Raw genomic sequence first — 14,638 nt, forward strand, 5'->3', positions numbered from 1 at the left:
TCAAAGATCAACTTTCACTTGGGACGAGGAAAGCGAACATCACTACAACAAGGTAAAGGAGGTCTTAGCCACTCTGCGAACTATCTCACCACCTAAGTGGGATGAAAAATTCTATGTCACCTCAAGTGTTGGTGATGACTCATTGGGGGCTGTGCTACTCCAAAAGGATACGACGACATCTTTCATGAGGTCAATCTACTTCTCTAGTCGAATGATGACAGCAGGAGAGAAAGGTTTCACCCATGTGAAACACTTAGTCCTAGCTCTAAGATTTGCAACTACAAAGTTTAGGTCATATTTGCTGCCTAAGCAATTTGTGATTCTAACCACGGATGAAATATTTCCCTATGTTGTACAACACATGGATGTGTCTGCTAGAATTACTAAATGGCTAGTTCGTCTGCAAGAGTTTGACTACACGGTACAGGTAGAAAGCACGACAAGGGCAAGTTTGGGGGGACTCATGACCTACCAAGTCTTTGAAGGGAAGGAGAAGCAATCTAAGGAAGGAGAAGTCCGATTACCTCCAGTACCACCGATGGTAGAAGGAGCATAATCTCTTTACTTTGATGGAGCCTATAAGCGAGCGTCCGACAAAGCAGTTGCAGGCATAGTGGTCTTTGATGACAAAGGGACAAAGGTATTTTCGTTGGGCCAATTGTTAGATTCACATTCTAACAATGAAGCTGAGTATGCAGCACTAACCAAGGGTCTACAATGGTGCTTCTCACAAGGTGTACAACGCCTTAATGTATTTGGGGATGCTCTACTTCTGGTAAGGCAAGTAAATGGAGCATGGACATGCAAGAATCCTAGTTTAAGGACTCACTTAAGTGGTGTAAAAACCTTGTCGGGTAAGTTTGAAGAAGTTCAAATACACCATATCCCAAGGGCTCAAAACCAAGAAGCAGATACCCTAGCAAGTGAAAGACTACAGGAAGTGGTGGTTGGAGCAATAAAACTAAAGCTCCCTCTATTTCAAGGAAGTGATGCCTTGCCTGACATCATGCATTTTTTGGAAACAGGGGAATGCCCATCAGATTTAACAAAGGGACAGAAGCAATGGCTGACGCGGAAGGCCACAAGGTATCAACTCATCAATGACGGTTTGTACTGTAAGGGTAAGGACCAAATACTCAAGAAGGTCCCTCTCTCTCAGGAAATCACGGGAGTAATTGCTAGTTGTCACGACGGGGTTTGTGGTGGTCACTTTGCCCTAGACATAACAAGTAGGAAAATCTTGCAGGCAGGCTTCATATGGCCTAGCCTCAACCGTGATGTACACCACTGGTGCAAAACGTGTAAGTTGTGTCAAAAGGCCGGCACTAGGTCACTTATGCTTGAACCACAGACACCTATTCTCTCATATGGCCCATTTGAAAAATGGGGTATCGATGCCATTGGGCCATTACCTAGGGTAAACTCAAGAAAATTCCACATTATCATGGGGGTTGACTACATGACTAGATGGGCAGAGGCTACTGCCACCACTAGAATCACAGCGGTAGAGGTAGCTAAATTTATCTACGAGCACATATGCTGTAGGTTTGGCACACCTTTAGAGATCATCTCTGATAGAGGGCCAGGTTTCAGAGCAGACTTGGTAGGAGAATTAATGCAGAAACTGGGCATTACAAGGAGGCACTCTTCACCATATTACCCTCAATGTAATGGCCTAGTTGAAAAGGTAAATGGAATGGTTTCTAAAATTATTACCAAGCAGGTAAACAATCATCCTGGAGACTGGGATAAGTATCTACTACCAGCTTTATGGGCCTACAGAACTTCATTTCGTACATCCTTGGGATTCACACCGTATCATCTAGTATTTGGTAAGGAAGCAATCTTGCCCATTGAAGTGCAACTACAAAGTCTCAGAGTAATGGCAAGCCAGCTTCAACAGCCCAACATGCATTTGAGAGATCACATCATCAACTTGAAAAGACTGCAGCTGGACAGAGAAGAAGCAATAAATTATTATGCAGCACAAGCAGAGCATAGACGGCTTAGTTTTAACGAGCATCTCCGGAAAAAAGAATTGAAGAAAGGAATGTTGGTGCTCCGCTACGACAATCACTTCGACACGCGCAAGGATAAGAAACTCCTACTCCGATGGGAAGGTCCTTTCATCGTCAGGAAAAAGTATGCCAATGGAAGCTACCAGCTTATGGAGGCTGATGGAAAACTTCATAAAACCAGGGTAAATGGTTGGCGACTTAAACCTTATTTTCTTCGATTTGACCAGGCTCCACCAATTGACATTCCAGATGAGGACACACCATCAGCCGCCACCTCCGACGATAATGATCAAACAGATGAGCTAGAGACATGAATGCCTCTAGCCAAAAGTGGAGGGCTAATGATGGGGGCTTTTCACAAGCCAAGCTCCCATACCCCTCTTCTCTCGTCCCCACCCCATGAAAATCCCCTCTTAGGGAGGGAGTGATAAAAGGCATTGGAAAAAGTAAGAAAAAAATAAAGTATGATTATGTAAATATATAAGAAAGGTAAAATAGGCCACCTCATGCCTGCGGGGTAGCCCATCCCCACTTTGCCTCCTTTTTCTTCATTGTTGCCCCGCCGTGTGTCCCTTTTCCTCTCCTCCACTCAAAAGGTCAACCCCCTCTCTCTTCCCCTTGTCCTTTCTCCTTTCTCTCTCCCCTCAAGATACCCCACCTCTCACCAATAATGCATTATAACTCACCAATAATGCACCCTAACTCACATGCAACTTACCCTATCTTCCAAAAAAGTATACCCCACCCCCTCTTTCTCTCTCCTATCATATCCCATGACCCAAATACCCCCCTCTCTCTCTAAAGGGCGCCATATCTGTTGTCTTGTAGCTAAATAAATTTCCCCACACTCACACACACTCAGTTTCACTGAAAAAGGTGCCCACAGACCCATCCCCACCCAGTGGTTACCTGATTTTTCTTGTGTTCACACACATCTGCACACAGATTCACCTCTGAACACAATCCCCTCTCTCCCCTCTTGTAATTACTTTATTCTCTATGTCACCTCTCACTTTTTTTCATCAACCCATCTCTCTCTCTTAGTCTCTCTCTCATGAGACTGCTGTTCTGGCACATATACACACAGCCAGACAAGTAGGGCCCACAGTCACATGGCCTATGTAGATAATGATTTCTTCATTTCTAAATTCTAGAATTCCTCCCCCCTCCTCCCCTATATAAAGAGGGGTCACCATCACACTAAATACACACACAACATCACCAAAGAACACGCTATGCACTGTGTGTGCCTAGTGCACACACACACACACACACACCCACACCATCACCATCACCGCAATCACCATGCTTTTCTTGAGCATGACCTCTACACCCTTGGCTATGGAAGATGAAGGGTAACTAAATGAAGGATGATGGCCATAACCCTCGTGCGAGTCTTCGCCATCAACTCCCACCTATCCGCCATGTGCTCTACCACTCTCTCCCTTCTCATTCCCCTGCCCTATGCTCCCCATTTCATCTCCTTATTGTCTAAATAAAGCTTGAGGTTTTGTGAGTATGTTTTCTTGCAATGTTTTGCCCATGTGAGGTGTGCGGAATCGCCACCTAGTCTTGTGTTTGGAGTGAGCTTGTGTATGTGTGAAGGGTGTGCGGATTCACCATCCTTTTGTGGTGCCTAAGTACTAAGCTGCTATACCCCCTCCCTCACTCTCTCTCTCTCTCTCTCTCTCTCTCTCTCTCTCTCTCTCTCTCTCTCTCTCTCTCTCTATCTCATTCCCTTTCCTCTTCATCATTACTCCCAAGCATCCATCTCTCTTGGATGAAAAATTTGTTATGGTGGTGTGTTGTTTGCGTCCTAGCCGCTGAAGCTAGGTGGTGCCCCTGTTTGCTTTACTATGACACGCTCGAGGCGCGCCATTCGGTCCCTGGTGTTTTAGAGGCCATCAGGGTTCGGGGTTCGCTTTGCTCCCGTCAGCATCTACAATTGAGCTATCACATGTCAGCGATTGTCCAATACTGCTTGTTCAAAGCAACCTTTGCTTGTTGATATTGCATATGGTGGTCAACATTGCATTCAGCTCCTAGCTGTGGATGTCAATGTTTCTATATTTTCTGCTTCTTAGCAAGCTGCAATGGCTTGGAAATGAGTATGCATCCAATTCATGGAGCGTGCTCCCATAAATCTTGCTTTCCTCCGCCTCGAGAGTGCCCAACGAGGAGAGATAAAAAATTAACACCGGATGTAAGATAGAAGTCGGTTTATTGGAATGTCGCTATAGGGAGCCTCGCTCCTGGAATGTAGCTGATGGTAAACAATTACTTGAAATGATAATTACGGGTCGGCCTTGCCGAATACCGTAATCGGATAGGTCACAGGCCCTGCCTGAGTTGCCTTGGTATCAACAATCAACCTCCGATGAACGTGTGTTGTCGAAGTATTGTGTACTCAAGCCGTGCTTGATGTTGATCCCTCAACCAAACAGTGGTTCGTGGGAAACAAAACAGTCAACAAAAGTTGAATGCGTACGGAACTGTCACAAGCCGTGCACATAGCATGTTTGAAAACATGATCAAACCAAATCAAAAGCTACTACATACCTGGTTGATCATGCGATGAGACACGTCAGTCAATGTGTCCATGATTCGCAAATCACGAGGAACATTATGTGTGCTATGATCTCGTCATCGAGGTTATGATTGTGTAGTGTTGTAAAGTGTGCATGCTAGCTTGCATGCCTGTTATCAAGCCGCAAAATTCTTAATGGCTCAACGAGTCGGTTTTCATAGGCGTTGCTGGCAGACCGCCTTCTCCCGACTTGAAAACGAGTGTGGTTGCTACTATACAGAGGTGGAGGGCCGTGCCTTCCATGCACACAAGCCAGAGCCTTGCTCTTTATGCGATGTCGACATGCATGTTGCATTGATCCCACCATGGGAAATCGACGATTAACTTGAAAACAAGAGAGCGGTGCTCCTCGCAAATGATTTCATTTGGCCAGTTCAGCTGCAAATCAAAAATTTTATGTCGATCGCCGTGGCTTCGACTGCTGCAAGTCCGGAGTTCCATGCTGTAGAAATCCATGGTTGCTACGGCCGTAGCCCGTAAGTAGTCTCGTGGGGGGAAGGGCCACTAGGGTGGCCCCTAGGGCGCCCAAGATTATTCTCAATCTGAAAACGCTTCTAAAAATCTTTTGATAATGAAGCCATGGCGGATCTGCTGCAGTCGGCTGCGCGCAAGCTCCAAAGGGATGATCTTTTGCACCAGGCCGCTACGGCCCTGAGTGTAATGACATAAATTGGTCCTGAGCCCGGCGTGAGCACAGCATGATACACAAATCCCGAATCCAGCAAGGTTGTCTGACGCTCTCCCTTGCATATAAGGGATGGATCCCGCTGCTCGCATCTTCTCGGCCTCAAGCAATCCGCCATGAGAGAAACATGCAGCCGTCATGCAAAGCATGCAAAACAACATAACTCACCTTCCTTCCCTGATCCGACTTGGCTTCGTGAGCTCGCCATAAAAACTTCGACGAGAGAGAAAAAGAATCCATGCCTCGCGAGAGAGAGTGATTGCCCATGGAGAGAGGCTCGAGAAAGAGAGAGAACACCATGCCTTCTTCTTTCTGCTCCTTGCTCCATCTCCTTGGAGCTCTGATACCAGTGAAAGGACAACGGGTAGACAGACATGCAAATAACCTCCCAACCATCCTATATATAGGCCCCTGGCCCTCTTTCATATATAGACCCCTTTACTGCATGTGTGTCCGGCACATTGCCCGGGCCGTGCCCGTCTAATCCTACCCTTGGCATGACATGCAACAAGTCAAGCCTTATGGCAATCGATCTCACCATCCGGCTTGCATTTCAACTTGTAAACCCACTTCGTACCAATGGCTTTTTTTCCAGGAGGAAAATCACATAAAGTCCATGTGTCATTTTCTATAAGTGCATCATATTCTGATTGCATGGCAGCCATCCAATTTTTTGAATTCTGTGCTTCATCAAAAGACAGAGGCTCCTCAACATCATGTAAGCTAGACACAGCCAAAGCATAACAATCTGATGCATAAGATGCATGGCGAGAGCCTGAATGACTATCACTAGACAAAGGTGCATCCAATTTACTATCACGCAAAGTGTGCACCAGCCATTTTGGCATACCTCTAGCCTGCTCATTTTTAGCCCTTTCCTCATCAAGTACATCATGTACATTTGCATCAGTAATAATAGGCTGATCTAAAACATTTTCAGAAACCCCCATAGGCTATACATTTACCTCATTGGAACTTACATTCGTATTTCCACCATTGAAAAGAGGCAACAAAGTGTCATAAATGTCATGTGAGCTTACACTAATGTCTCTAGTACATGACAGCAAGGGCTGAACAGAATCTTCCACAAACACTATATCCCGAGAAACCAGAATACGTTTTTTTTGCGGATGATACAACCTGTAACCTTTGTTTTCAGCACTATAACCAACAAAAATACATTTGACAGCATTATCATTCAATTTTCTGCGCTGCACTTGTGGCACCAAAGCATATGTCAAACAATCAAAAACACGCATGTGCTCAATAGAAGGCTTTCTATCATGCCATGCTTCATATGGAGTAATAGACTGCAAAGCTTTCGTAGGACACCTGTTAAGTACATAAGTGGCACACATGATGGCCTCAAGCCAAAAAGAATGCGGCAAAGCTTGACTTTTGACCATACATCATGCCATTTCCGTCAGTGACCTGTTTTTCCTCTCAGCAACACCATTTTGCTGAGGTGTATAAGGCACTGTACATTGGTGTTTTATTCCACGACTAACCAAAAATCCATTAAATTCATGAGACATATACTCCCCCCCTCGATCGGAACGGAGGGTGTCCATAGTACATTTCGAGACATTTTCAGCCATAGCCAGAAATTGTTTGAAGCACATAAAAACTTCGGACTTCGCTTTAAGCGAAAATACCCATGCATGCCTGGAGTAATCATCAATGAAGGTCACGAAGTACAGGTAATTGCCCAAGGACGGAGTTTGCATGGGCCCGCAAACATCACTATGCACAAGCTGCAGCCTGCATGTGGCCCGAACTGAACCATCCTTTGGAAACTTAGAACGTTGCATCTTACCCAAAATACATCCTTCACAAACATGTTTGACAGGTGCTTCAAGAGGCGGCAAAGAAGCAACCATATCAAATTTCTGCAAACGCAGCAAACTCACAAAATTCAGATGTGCATGCCAAAGTTTTGCATCCGAAATAGCCCTTGAATCTACAACAGCATTTGCAAAATTTTGTCCACACTTGTCGTACAAAGTGAGCTTATACAGCCCATGGCACAACAGGCCAGATGCAACAATTTCATCACCAAAACTGAGATCATGAACTATACATCTGTCATCCACAAATTTGACTACAAGTCCAAGTCTAGCAAGTGCGGATACAGACAAGATATTCTTCTTGATCCCAAGTACATAAAATGCATCAACAAGTGTGAAAGAACTGCCATTAGAAGCAGTAAGCACAATCTTTCCGACTCCCTGAACTAGATAAGAGGCATTGTTGGCACAAGTGACTGAATTCCCATGAGGGACAGACTCGAGAGAGATAAACAACTCACGATGTGAGGTAATGTGCTTTGTAGCACCACTGTCGAAATACCACACATGTGAATTTGCAGCAAATGACAAGCATGCATCATGGACAACAGGATTGTAAGTGCACTCTACACTAAAATCCCATTCTGCATCAAGATCAACATCACATTCTCCTTTCACAGAAGACTCAACAATGGCTGCATTTGTAGTGGAACCAGCATTTGCAGTTGAACCACCCTCTTTCTTCTTAGCCTCTTTGGCCTTCAACTTAGGCCACGACTTGATCAAGTGATCATTGGCTTTACAATAATGGCAACGCATCTTCTTTTGCCCTTATCACCAGAATTGCTAGACGAAGTGCTACCCCAGCAGAAGCATTAGGAACATAATTTTTGCCACTCGTAGCAGCAGAACCATAAGAAGTGGCTGCATTGCTGGTACCACCCTTTCTTTGAGAAGCAATAAAAGCCTGTTCAACTGCATGTTGTCTAGTCCTTTTTTTTCTAGAAAGTGACTCTTGCAACAACAATGTGCATAATGAATCAAACTTGACAACTTCTAGATTTCCTTGGGTCATAAGTCTCCAAGTACTAGCAAAAGTCTGATAGGAATCTGGTAAGGCATCAAGAACAGTCTGCACAAGGGAACTGTCTGAAATGACTTCACCTGCAGAAATAAGTTGCTCATTGATATCCTTGACACTAGCAAGAAAAGTGTCCATATCATCTTCCTCATGCATAATCTTCGACTCCATATCTTTACGCAGCAATGCAATTTTAGCCTCATTGTGGCTTGCATAAAGACCTGCTAGAATATCCCAAGCTTGTTTTGCAGATTTTGCTGAACGGATGTGAGGAACAATGGTGCGCTTCACACACAACGCAATCAATGCATGAGCATGCGCATCCTTAACATCCCAACGAGCTTGTTTTGCCGTAGGCAAAACAACTCTAATAGCAGCAAGACCTGCAACATCCTCAACATCGCCTACATCCTCAGAACAAGGCCGTACATCAATGCCCTGCACATTATTCCAGACACCCTTTGACACAAGAACATGTTGCATCATATAAGCCCACATAGGGTAGTTGTCCCCATCCAACCTGTCCTCAGCAGCAGCAAACATCTTGAACACATGTGTGTTGTTGTTGTCAGCCATGGTAAATGTTGCACCTGATGTGAAAAATTCTCGAAAATAGGAGAAACGGAGCAGGAACAACCTGTGCTATATAGCACAATCCGTAGAAGACTATAAGGCACCTGTTATACAGAAATCGGCACTGACATAAATTCTACGCAAAATGACGAAATAGATTGTGCAGTACTAGTAGCCTGTAGTGGAAACGGAGGACAAAATGAGCCCAAATCTAAAATCTAAGCAACCAAGCTCTTCGAGCCTGCTCTGATACCAACTGTTGGAATTAGGGTTGCAGAGAAACACACACAGCTTGGAGAAGATGAAGGAAGCTCAAGGCACACAATAGAGAGTGTGTTACTTAGTGTGCAATAGAAATATAGATAGCCCTAGAGTGATGGGCATATATACAATGCTCGGGGGGAAAAACCTCCTAAAGATGGAAAAAATGCCCCGGTGGTCCTAGTGTGTTCACACACATCACTACCACATGTATATGGTAACATAGGTCCCAAGGAAATGTGAGTTTTGGAAACAAGGTTTATTAAAGTAATGTAAAATAATAATATAAGGGAATCCCTCCCTTTTTTTGTGTTTACAAACTTTTTGAAGCACCTTGAGCGCCTGGAGTTCTTATCAAGAGCAAATGTTTGAGTAATGCAACCTGCTCTGATACCAATTGTTGGAATTAGGGTTGCAGAAAAACACACACAGCTTGGAGAAGATGAAGGAAGCTCAAGGCACACAATAGAGAGTGTGTTACTTAGTGTGCAATGGAAATATAGATAGCCCTAGAGTGATGGGCATATATACAATGCTCGGGGGGAAAGAACTCCTAAAGATGGAAAAAATGCCCCGGTTGTCCTAGTGTGTTCACACACATCACTACCACATGTATATGGTAACATAGGTCCCAAGGAAATGTGAGTTTTGGAAACAAGGTTTATTAAAGTAATGTAAAATAATAATATAAGGGAATCCCTCCCTTTTTTTGTGTTTACAAACTTTTTGAAGCACCTTGAGCGCTTGGAGTTCTTATCAAGAGCAAATGTTTGAGTAATCGAGGCTCTACTGAATGTTCCATATGGGGTGGACTATCAAAGACCATCTATGTGCTTGCTGCAATGATGACTGCATTGTTCACATTGGGAGTGACATTGAGTACAAAGGTGATGAGGGTCAAGGTAGCTTAGGGATTAGACTATGGAGAGAGGGGCTCAAGAGCAAAAATACTAAACACATTGCACCTAATGATGTTTGTATCATGACCAACCAATGAATTCAATTGATGCTGCCAACAGAACATGCAACCACCATTACCACTTTGATTGCGGCAATGACCAGAAAAGTGGCTTGATAACAAAGAAACTCATTGATCTGTCATCATTTATGGCTATATTTCTCATCACTATTTTGACAATGAAGTGACGTTTTTCTTTTATTTCCTAAATAGGCTTGCAAAACCCACAAAAATTTTAGAGGTCAATTGATTATTTGAAGGTCTAAACTTTCTAGGTTTTCTCACCTCAAAATTTTAAGAATTGTGGGTGGGATTTCACAAAACCCAGGACACCAACACCGACGTGCCTTACAGACAAATCAATGAGTTTCTTCCATAACTCCTTGCATTCCAATTGAAACCGATAAGAATAACTTATTTACGTAAGTGGTTCTTCCTCAAGCCTAATTACACATGTAAGGTTTAGGGTTTCGGGTTTATTGAAGTAGTGAAAAAAATAATATAAGGGATCCCTCCCCTTTTTGTGTTTACAATTTTTTTGAAGCACCTTCAACTCTTGGAGTTCTTATCAAGAGCAGACGTTGGATTATATGGAGGCTCTACTGAATGTTCCATATGGGGTGCACTATGAAGGACCATCTATGTGCTGGCTCCAATGATGACTACATTGTTGAGTTTGGGAGTGACATTGAGTACAAAGGGGATGAGGGTCAAGGTAGCGTAGGGATTAGACTATGGAGAGACGGGCTCAATAGCAAAAATACTAAACAAATTGCACCTAAGTATTTTTATATCATGACCAACCAATGAATTCAATTGATGGTCCCAACAAAACATGCAAACACCATTACCGCTTTGATTGCGGCAATGACCAGAACAAAGAAACTCATTGATCTGTCATCATTTATGGCTATATTTCTCATCACTATTTTCACAATGAAGTGATTTTTTTCTTTTTGTCCTAAATAGGCTTGCAAAACCCACAAAAATTTTAGAGGTCAATTGATTATTTGAAGGTTTTTACATTGGCCTACTCTAAACTTTGTAGGTTTTCTCACCTTCAAATTTTAAGAATTGTGGGTGGGATTCTAGAAAACTTACGACACTACTACCTACGTGCCTTAGAGACAAATCAATGAGTTTCTTCCATAACTCCTTGCATTGCAATTGAAACCGATAAGAATAACTTATTTATGTAAGTGGTTCTTGCTCGTGCCTAATTACACATGTAAGGTTTAGGGTTTCGGGATGATTTGAGTCATCCCAATAGAAGCTCATGGAATTGCAAAATCCTTATTACTTAGTACCCAATTTTCATGCCACCAAATGGAGTGATTCATGAACGATCTGAGGTCTTTAAAAGAAGTATTTTCTTCTCAAGGTTCATCAAACGAAGACTAATTTAACTTTTCTAGTGCCTTGTAAATAAGTGGGTGCAAAATCCATTAGACGCACTATGGTTGCATAAAGATGCATTATTTTATTACTACACATGTGAAAGCGAGTCTAGGTCCCAAGGAAATGTGAGTTTTTGAAACAAGGTTTATTGAAGTAATGAAAAAATGAATCTAAGGGAATCCCTCCCTTTTTTTGTGTTTACAAACTTTTTGGAGCACCTTGAGCTCTTGGAGTTCTTATCAAGAGTAAACGTTCGAGTAAATGGAGGCTCTACTGAATGTTCCATATGGGGTGCACTATCAAGGACCATCTATGTGCTTGTTGCAATGATGACTGCATTGTTGACTTTGGGAGTGACATTGAGTACAAAGGGGATGAGGGTCAAGGTAGCCTAGGGATTAGACTATGGAGAGAGGGGCTCAAGAGCAAAAATACTAAACACATTGCACCTAATGATGTTTGTATCATGACCAACCAATGAATTCAATTGATGGTGCGAGCAGAACAAGCAAACACCATTACCGCTTTGATTGCGGAAATGACCAAAAAAGTGACTTGATAACAAAGAAACTCATTGATCTATCATCATTTATGGCTATATTTCTCATCACTATTTTGACAATGAAGCGATTTTTTTCTTTTATTTCCTAAATAGGCTTTCAAAACCTACAAAAATTTTAGAGGTCAATTGATTGTTTGAAGATTTTTACACTGACCTACTCTAAACTTTGTAGGTTTTCTCACCTCAAAATTTTAAGAATTGTGGGTGGGATTTCACAAAACCTAGGACACCAGCACCGACGTGCCTTACAGACAAATCAATGAGTTTCTTCCATAACTCCTTGCATTGCAATTGAAACCGATAAGAATAACTTATTTATGTAAGTGGTTCTTGCTCGTGCCTAATTACACATGTAAGGTTTAGGGTTTAGGGTTTTGGGTTGATTTGTGTCATCTCAATAGAAGCCATGGAATTGCAAATTCCTTATTACTTAGTACCCAGTTTTCATGCCACCAAGGGGAGTGATTTATGAACAATCTAAGGTCTTTAAAAGAAGTATGCTCTTCTCAAGGTTCAACACAAACGACGACTAATTTAACTTTTCTAGTGCCTTGTAAATAAGTGGGTGCAAGATCCCTTAGACGCATTATGGTTGCGTAAACATGCATTATTTTATTACTACACGTGTGAAAGCGAGTCTAGGTTGTTGGAATTAGGGTTTCAGAGAAACACACATAGCTTGGAGAAGACGAAGGAAGCTCAAGGCACACAATAGAGAGTGTGTTACTTAGTGTGCAATGGAAAGATAGATAGCCCTAGAGTGATGGACGTATATATAATGCTCGGGGGAAAAAACCTCCTAAAGAGGGAAGAAATGCCCCGGCGGTCCTAGGGTGTTCACACACATCACTACCACATGTATATGGTAACAAATCCCCCCTGGAGTGATGCGATGAACGAGAGCTGGCACATGAGTAAAGGGAAGTGCCATGCCCTAAGGACATGATCAGTCCACAAAGGGGAGTAAGCCCAAAGCTTTGCGGAAAGCTTCAAGCTTCTCACGAGACAATGCCTTTGTGAAAAGATATGCAAGGTTGTCCTGTGTTGGCACATAAGCCAAGCTGATCTCTCCTGCTGAGAGCCTCTCCCTGACATAATGGTAATGTATCTCAATGTTCTTTGTGCGAGCATGAAAAACTGGGTTCCTCGCAACTACCAATGCGCTCTGACTGTCAGTGTAGATAGTGTTGGCAGTGTCCTGTCCAGCACCCAAATCATCCATAAGGCGTCTGAGCCATACACACTCAACCGTAGCTGTGAAGACTGCCCTGTACTCAGCCTCACAACTCGAAGTGTCCACAGTAGGTTGCTTCTTGCTCAACCATGATATACATGAACTGCCAAGCATGAAACAAAAACCACTTGTGGACACTCGCGTGTCAAAACAACCAGCCTAATCTAAGTCCGAAAAAGCATGTAAGTCTGGCGGCAATGATCCCCCCTTGGGATGAAACAAGCCAAAATGTAAAGTGCCACTAAGGTAGCGGAAAATCCTCTTGACAGCCTGCCAATGCTTAGACCCTGGGCTATGCATAAATCTGCTGACCTGTGAGACTGCAAATTGAGTATCCGGCCTCGTGTTTCATACATAAATGAGGCAGCCAACAGCAGTTTGGAAAGAGTGACATCAGCAGGATCTCCAGCATCATGTAGACTCAACTTCAAACCTGTTTCCATGGGAGTGGCAATAGGTTTGCAACCCTCAAGCCCAAACTTACATAGCAATGACTCTATGTAACTTTTTTGACACAAGGCAATACCACCATCACACTGCTTAAACTGTATACCCAAGTAATGATGCAACAGCCCCAAATCTTTCATCTTGAAAGTAGCATTCAAATCAGCCTTAAATTCAGCAATATGTCTCTCATTTGGTTCAGTGTTTAGAAAAAATCATCAACATAAAGAACCACAATGAGAAGTACATCACCCTCATGCTTTACATACAATGTGCTTTCTGTTGGACTATTACGAAAGCCTCATTTAACCAAATGAGTGTCAGCTTTCTCATACCAAGCACGAGGAGATTGCTTCAACCCATACAAAGCCTTCTTACATCTTCACACTTTGTCCTCTTGTCCTTTCATGACAAAACCGCGAGGCTGCGTTACATAAACTTCCTCAAATATGTCACCATTCAAGAAAGCAGTAACAATGTCTGATTGATGTACATCCCAACCAAAATGAGCTGCCAATGCACATAGAAAATGTACAGTAGTCATACGACAAGTGGGAGAAAAAGTCTCTTCATAGTCTATGCCTTTTTGCTGTGCATAACCTCTTGCAACAAGTCAAGCCTTATGGCGATCGATCTCACCATCCGGCTTGCGTTTCAACTTGTAAACCCACTTCGTACCAATCCCTCTTTTTGCAGGAGGAAAATCACATAAAGTCCATGTGTCATTTTCTAAAAGTGCATCATATTCTGATTGCAAGGTAGCCATCCAATTTTCTCAATTTTGTGCTTCATCAAAAGACAGAGGCTCCTCAACATCATGTAAGCTAGACACAGCCAAAGCATAACAATCTGATGCATAAGATGCATGGCGAGAGCCTGAATGAGTACTACTAGACAAAGGTGCATCCAATTTACTATCATGCAAAGTGTGCACCAGCCATTTTGGTATACCTATAGCCTGCTCATTTTCAGCCCTTTCCTCATCAAGTACATCATGTACATCTGCATCAGTAATACTAGGCTGATCTAAAACATTTTTAGAAACCTCCA

Source organism: Adiantum capillus-veneris, chromosome 4 (genome assembly GCF_014529385.1).
Source record: "Adiantum capillus-veneris isolate H3 chromosome 4, ASM1452938v2, whole genome shotgun sequence".
Classification (NCBI taxonomy): domain Eukaryota; kingdom Viridiplantae; phylum Streptophyta; class Polypodiopsida; order Polypodiales; family Pteridaceae; genus Adiantum; species Adiantum capillus-veneris.